Consider the following 7500-nt stretch of genomic DNA (forward strand, 5'->3'; position numbering starts at 1 on the left):
AACAAATGCGTGAGCAAATTGTTTAAGAACAACATTTCTCAACGAGCTATTGCAAGGAATTTAGAGATTTCACCATCTACGGTCCGTAATATCATCAAAAGGTTCAGAGAATCTGGAGAAATCACTGCACGCAAGCAGCAAGGCTGAAAACCAACATTGAATGCCCGTGACCTTCTATCCCTCAGGCGGTACTGCATCAAAAACCAACATCAGTGTATAAAGGGTATCACCACATGGGCTCATAAACACTTCAGAAAACCACTGTCAGTTACTACAGTTTGTCGCTACATCCGTAAATGCAAGTTAAAACTCTACTATGCAAAGCGAAAGCCATTTATCAACAACACCCAGAAACGCAGGCGGCTTCGCTGGGCCCGAGCTCATCTAAGATGGACTGATGCAAAGTGGAAAAGGGTTCTGTGGTCTGACAAGTCCACATTTCAAATTGTTTTTGGACACTGTGGACGTTGTGTCCTGCGGAACACAGAGGAAAAGAACCATCCGGACTGTGATAGACGCAAAGTTCAAAAGCCAGCATCTGTGATGGTATGGGGGTGTATTAGTGCCTAAGACATGGGTAACTTACACATCTGTGAAGGCACCATTAATGCTGAAAGGTATATACAGGTTTTGGAGCAACATATGTTGCCATCCAAGCAACGTTATCATGGACGACCCTGCTTATTTCAGCAAGACAATGCCAAGCCACGTGTTACAACAGTGTGGCTTCATAGTAAAAAAGTGCGGGTACTAGACTGGCCTGCCTGTAGTCCACACCTGTCTCCAATTGAAAATGTGTGGCGCATTATGAAGCCTAAAATACCGTAACGAAGACCCCAGACTGTTGAACAACTTAAGCCGTACATCAAGTAAGAATGGGAAAGAATTCCGCCTGAAAAGCTTTAAAAATTGGTCTCCTCAGTTCCCAAACGTTTACTGAGTGTTGTTAAAAGGAAAGGCCATGTAACACAGTGGTAAAAATGCCCCTGTGCCAACTTTTTTGCAATGTGTTGCTGCCATTAAATTCTAAGTTATTGATTATTTACAAAAACAAAATTTTGTTTCTCAATTCGAACATTAAATATTTGTCTTTGCCGTCTATTCAATTGAATATAAGTTGAAAAGGATTTGCAAATCATTGTATTCTGTTTTTATTCACGAATTACACAACTTGCCAACTTCACTGGTTTTGGGTTTTGTATATTTCATTTCATTTTTATTTATCTCCTTCATTGATGTGCATCTTTGATAGACAATTATACCGCAATTATTCAGTTATACAGTGACACACCAATGCCTGAGAAGGAGCAGGATAAAGAAAAATCTAATATTTTCCTGCCCCCTTCAACATAATACGTAGTCTTACTTAATGATATATAAACCAACAATTACATCCAAATATAACGAAAACAAACAAAAAAACACACAAAAAAACACAAACTCAAACTCAAGTGCAAAACTTCATGAAGTACAAACTGAACAAAATAAATAAAATACACCTCACGTGATGATACAAAACAAATACAAAACCAGGCAAAAAATAAGTAAAATAATAAATATAAAGCAAAATGTAAACACTTATGGCTGTCCATATGATTTTATTGTTCTGTCTTTATATATTTTTTTCAATTGGAATATATTTTTACAATCTTTTATCTCATTGTAAAGAGAATTCCATAGTTTAACCCCCACCACTGATATGCACATTTGTTTTAAAGTTGTCCTTTAATATTGATGTTGGAAATGACCTTTTCTTCTATGTTCTTCATTCTCAGAAGTGATGACAAGCATTTTTTGTAAATTTGCTGGTAATGTTTTACTTTTAGCCTTAAACATGACACATAATGTCTGTAACTTTACTAGCTCCTGTAATTTCAATAAACCCGAATTAATGAATAATATGTTAGTGTGTTCTAAGTAATCTACTTTATGAATAATCCTTATAGCTCTTTTCTGTAGTTGATACAATGCCTTTATGTTACTCTTATGTGTTCCCCCACACTTCCACACAGTAGCTGATATATGGCAATATAAGTGCACAATACAATATACGCATTGCCCTATAATCTAACACATATTTTACCTTATTTAATATAAAAATACTCTTAGACATCTTTTTCCGTACATGTGCAATATGAGATTTCCATGTCAAGACCGTCATCCAGTATCACTCCTAAAAATCTAAGTTCAGAAACCCTTTCAATATCAATTCCATTTATTGACAGTTTGATCGTTTCCTCCCTTTTCCTCTTACAAAAAACATTTAATGATAATTTATTGACATCAAACCATCTCTTAAGTTTAATCATTTCCTGTTCAATAATGTTTGATAATGCTTTTAAGTCATGTCCCGAACTACAAAAGTTGGTGTCGTCCGCAATTAATACAAATTTCAATAACTTTGATACCTCACATATATCATTAATATATAAAATAAACAATTTTGGTCCCAAAACGGAACCTTGTGGAATTCCACATTAAATCCTCATTTGTTTAGATGTATTACCCATAAAATCCACAAACTCTTGTCTATTATCTAAATAACTTCTTAGCCAGTCTAAAACTACTCCTCTCACACCAAATGAATACAACTTGGACAATAATATAGAATGATCTATAGTATCAAATGCTTTTTTAAGATCGATAAATACCCCTATAGTGTATTTCTTATTATCAGTTGCTGTTGCTATATCCTCCATTATATTCATTACAGCTGAAGCAGTGGATCTATTGGTCCGGAATCCATACTGGCTCTCACTCAACAGCATGTTCTTTTCAATAAAACTGTCTAATTTTTTTTATCAAAGCTGTAAGTATATATGTAATGTTATAATATGTACTTTAATAATATAACATGTTATGTTTACGTATTTAGCTCTTTTTAAGATAATATTTGCAATTAATTTCACAGACGCATCACAACATTCGCTTTCCCCTTCAACAACAACACCACCAATAATCATAGCAGACTTCATGGGAGACAACAAAAACGACTTTGTCTTTCTCGCCATCTCCGGGTCCCAAGTTGGATGTCAAAGTTGACCAAGTTCTCGGTTTATGTCCACAACCTTCTACTATCCAGGTGAGAGGCATGATTTATAATCTATAATTAACTTTTACCAACTCAGAGGTGATGCAGCAGCTCACTATGTCAATATAGCAGCATAAGCTAGTTAGCTCTCTGTAATCAATGCACAGGTAAAAATTGTTTGTCTGCGTTAGCGCTTTTTTTACGACTTAGAATGCATACAAAAAAAAAACCCTTGTGTTCTTGTCTTACATAGGAATTTTGAATGATCTGCCAAATTCCAGAAAAAAAGTGCACTTCCCCTTTAAACCTTTTTTTCTTCAAACACTGTTGTACTAGTGTGTTTGTAATGTGAAATAAACTACTTAATTACATTTACCTAAGTACCTACAGAGTAGTTTTATTGCAACATACACTATCTGTCAAACGTTTTAAAATATTTGATATAGCACTATGTCAAAACATTTGAGTGCCACTGTGAAAATAACCACACTTCTTACATCCTTTGCTAAAGTATCAATGTTAAAAATGTGATGTAACTGCAGTGTTGAAATAAATCTGCGTGTATGTCAAGTTTTCCAAAATAGCTTTAATTTAAGAAAACGTGGCATTTACCATTTAGAAATTACAGGCACATTATGTAGATCAGTGTTTCTTAACCATTGGTTGACGGCGAAAATATGTTCATCAGCTGTGGTTCCGTATGGGCCGTAGCAGTACTCAGTTTTAATACACTTTTCCATCACTTGTGGCATTAATGACAATATCAAACAGACAAAAAGTCTGGAGCTATTGTTTTTCATCAATTATGTATGAGTCCCTTCTTACGCAGTATATTTGATTAGTACTTATTTTTATAATCAGCCTGACCTAAGCCTAAGGTTCATGTGTTAAATAAATATAATCTTACATATCATTTGACAAGCTTGTAAACTGTAAGTAGGTTATATATAATGGTTGAATATGATTAAAATCAAGAGTAAGATTACTAATTCAGTGTTAATATTTGAATGGGCCTCTGTATTGGAAAAGTTGGCCCCCGAGGTCAAAAAGATTAAGAACCCTTGATGTAGATGATATAAATATAATTTTCAGTGGTTAAACATATTAGTAAATATATGTATCTTAAAATAAATTTACATCCTTATTCTAAATTGATTCATTATTTTCAAAATTTGATTACAAGAAAAAATATTTTTGCCATTATAGGTCATCTCCATACAACAATAAATAGCTTTTTTTAGCCTGTAACCTGTTTAAAAAAAGTTTTTCTATAACTATTATACCAAATAAGTCATTGCGAGAATCGTGTTGAATTGACAATCGATTCTGAATCAAATCGTCATCCCGGGAATCAGATTCAGATTGAATTGTTAGGTGGCCAAAGATTCACGCTCTTATTGTTTACTACTCATAAGAACTTTATTCACTGCAAGTCACTTTTGTATGCATGTTATAATGGTGGTTATATTTTCTGTGTAATGTACTTTTTGCTTGAGTAGTTTTGTGAAGTACAAACGTTACTTTTATTCTGTTACATTTATTCATATTCTTGAGTAGTTTTGTGAAGTACAAATGTTACTTTTACTCTTACATTTATTTATATTCTATTGATTACTGCTTGCAAATACTACTTTTGACCTGTCAGAGAGTCTTCTTCCTGCGGGCGCCGTCACATGATTCTGTTCCACCAATACAAAGTATCCTCGGGTGACGTTTGACTCTAATTAACCAATCAAAAGAAGCCTGGCAGTCACATGACTGCACTCAAACGTGGAAAAGTGACGTATTTACATTGCAGTCTTCAGTGACTCATTACTTGAGTAGTATTTTCATTAAGTACTGACTCTTACTCAAGAAATGATTTAGAGGACTTCGTTTTACTTTTACTTGAGTCGTATACACACATATATGGGGCGGCATGGCGTGGTGGGTAGAGCGGCCGTGCCAGGAATTTGAGGGTTGCAGGTTTTCTCCCCGCCTCTTGCCATCCAAATCACTGCCGTTGTGTCTTTGGGCATGACACTTCACCCTTTCCCCCAGTGCCGCTGTGGCTGCAAATGTAGCTTACCACCACCTGGTGTGAATGTGGAGTGAATGAATGATGGGTTCTTACTTATCTGTGAAGCGCTTTGAGTGTTTAGAAAAGCGCTATATAGTTATATTTTATTATAGTTAGTTATATATATACATATATGTATATATAGTACGTATATATGTGTATATATAAACATGTGTATATGTATATAATATACATACATATATGTATGTACTGTATATGTCTGTGTGTATATATATATATATATACACACACACAACTATATATATATATATATATATATATATATATATATATATATATATATATATATATATATAGTTATTAGATTATAATGGATATAATATAATTGGTAGAAAATGGATGGATATTAAGAGTATGTGAACGTTCAACTCCTACCTTGTTTACTTCCGTGCCGACCTTCTTAAAGTTTTGTAATCAGTTATACTTGTATAGCACTTTTGTACCTTAAAGGTACTTAATGCGCTTTGACACTATTTCCACATTCACCCATTCATACACACATTCACACACTGATGGCGGGAGCTGCCATGCAAAGCCCTAACCACGACCCAAGTGTCTTGCTCAAGGACACAACGAACGTGACTAGGATGGCGGCTCAAACCAGGAACCTTCAGCCGCTCTAGCAACCGAGCCACGATGTCCCAATCAGAATCAATCCGAAATATTAAGCAGCTAAAATGCGCCAAAAATAGATACATTTGCAAAGTGTTTTCCATTTTCCCGATCATGTTTTGTAATGGATTTAAGTGAGTGTATTTTAAGATTTATTTATTTTTTGGCACATGGATGTTTTTTTATACAATATCCACAAAGTTCATTCAGTCAGTTGACATTTTGTGTTGGTTGAATTGTTTAGTTTTTTTTTGCACCATGACTTGCGAAGGTTGTTTGCATTGGGTCATATAAGTAAATTCTGCACATTTTCCATTTAGGACATTATTAAAGGTCATCGATCTGAAAAACTTGTTGTTGAATGCAATCTGCGAGTAAGATTCCTTATAGATTTCATGACGTCTCGCGGACCAATTTGAAAACGTCGGCGGACTTAGTTTGGACATCCCTGTTTTAAGCTCACTAGAGGTGTCCCCAACCAAAATTGATATCAGCTATCAGTCTGATATAAACAAACAAGTATCAGATTATATCGCTTTGCATCCAAACGTTCTGATTTGAGCTCCAATACAAGCAGTCCTGCAGTGTGTTTATTTGTGCAAAGCTGGAAAGCCAGCTAACATCTAAATGTCCTCCAATAATCACACACGATTGTTCTTTTCTTCTATTTTAGTCCAGTCATTTACTAAAGGTAAACATGGTAGGCTATAGGATACCAGACACTTGGAGCTACACAAAAGCTAAGCACACAATAGCGCACAAGCTAGACATACTGTATGTGTCCTTAATTCAGTTCTTCTTAAATAGTGGGGCGGGCCACCCTAGGGGGTATGCGGTGCGATGCCATGCCAAGTGTGACCCCGGTAAACATGCTTTATCAGTATCATGCCATATCTTGCTTCAAACGTGCTCATTGGCGCCATTAACCCTGACTTCTTCAATCTGTATAAAAAAATCAGCACAAATTGTTTTATTTTTATTTTGAGTTAGTCTTTTATATATTGTGCTCCTGAGTTACTGTAGTTGTTTAGTTTAAACTTGATTGTTGAGTATTTAATGGTTCGAGTCAGTTAAAAACTGCACTTTAAATCTTTTCTGGTACAGACTAAAAAACAATGTTAATAAGGTAATTATTTGTTGTAAGTCGATCTATATCTCTTTTAGTGTTTTTTTGATGTTAATAATGTTGTGCAGAGGTGTACTTATAACAATTTTATAGACAAATTAGACTATTTATAGTCGTGGTAGAGAGTGGGAGGGTTCTAGGGGTGCGTAACGGAAAATAATTGACAAACTATTGCAGTGTAAAACAGCACATTTGTCAATACAAACACGTATCAAATAATTATATTTGCAAATTACTTGCACTGACTAAAAACAATGTTAATAAAGTAACTATTTGTTGTAAGTCGATCTATATTTCTTTTAGTGTTTTTTTTAATGCTAATAAAGATGCAATGTTGTGCAGAGGGGTACTTATAACAATTTTATAGACAAATTATACTATTTATAGTCATGGTAGAGAGTGGAGTGGCTCTAGGGGTGCATAACTGAAAATAATTCAGAAAACATTGCAGTGTAAAACAGCACATTTGTCAATATAAACAAGTATTAAATTATTATATTTGCATATTACTTGCACATAAAAGTCTCCAAGCTAGAAGGGTATTAGAAAGTGTCCAGTAACAAACGTGTCTGCATCATTCAACATACTGCATCATGAGCTTAGTGAATTATTGTGGCCACTCGGGGCCGCCAAAAACGTATACTTCAACCT

At 34.6% G+C, this 7500-nt stretch overlaps 1 protein-coding gene across 1 annotated transcript in view; it reads left to right on the forward strand.

Moving 5' to 3' along the window:
• lysmd1 (LysM, putative peptidoglycan-binding, domain containing 1) overlaps positions 1–1496 on the forward strand; it is an 8838-nt gene extending 7342 nt beyond the window's left edge. Inside the window, exon 3 of the mRNA XM_062029728.1 lies at positions 1–1496. This exon is cut by the window's left edge and continues 1043 nt beyond it. The gene's annotated coding sequence lies outside the window, so the exon portion shown is untranslated.
• The last annotated feature ends 6004 nt before the right edge of the window (positions 1497–7500 follow it).

This window comes from Entelurus aequoreus, linkage group LG20, assembly GCF_033978785.1.
Source record: "Entelurus aequoreus isolate RoL-2023_Sb linkage group LG20, RoL_Eaeq_v1.1, whole genome shotgun sequence".
NCBI lineage: Eukaryota > Metazoa > Chordata > Actinopteri > Syngnathiformes > Syngnathidae > Entelurus > Entelurus aequoreus.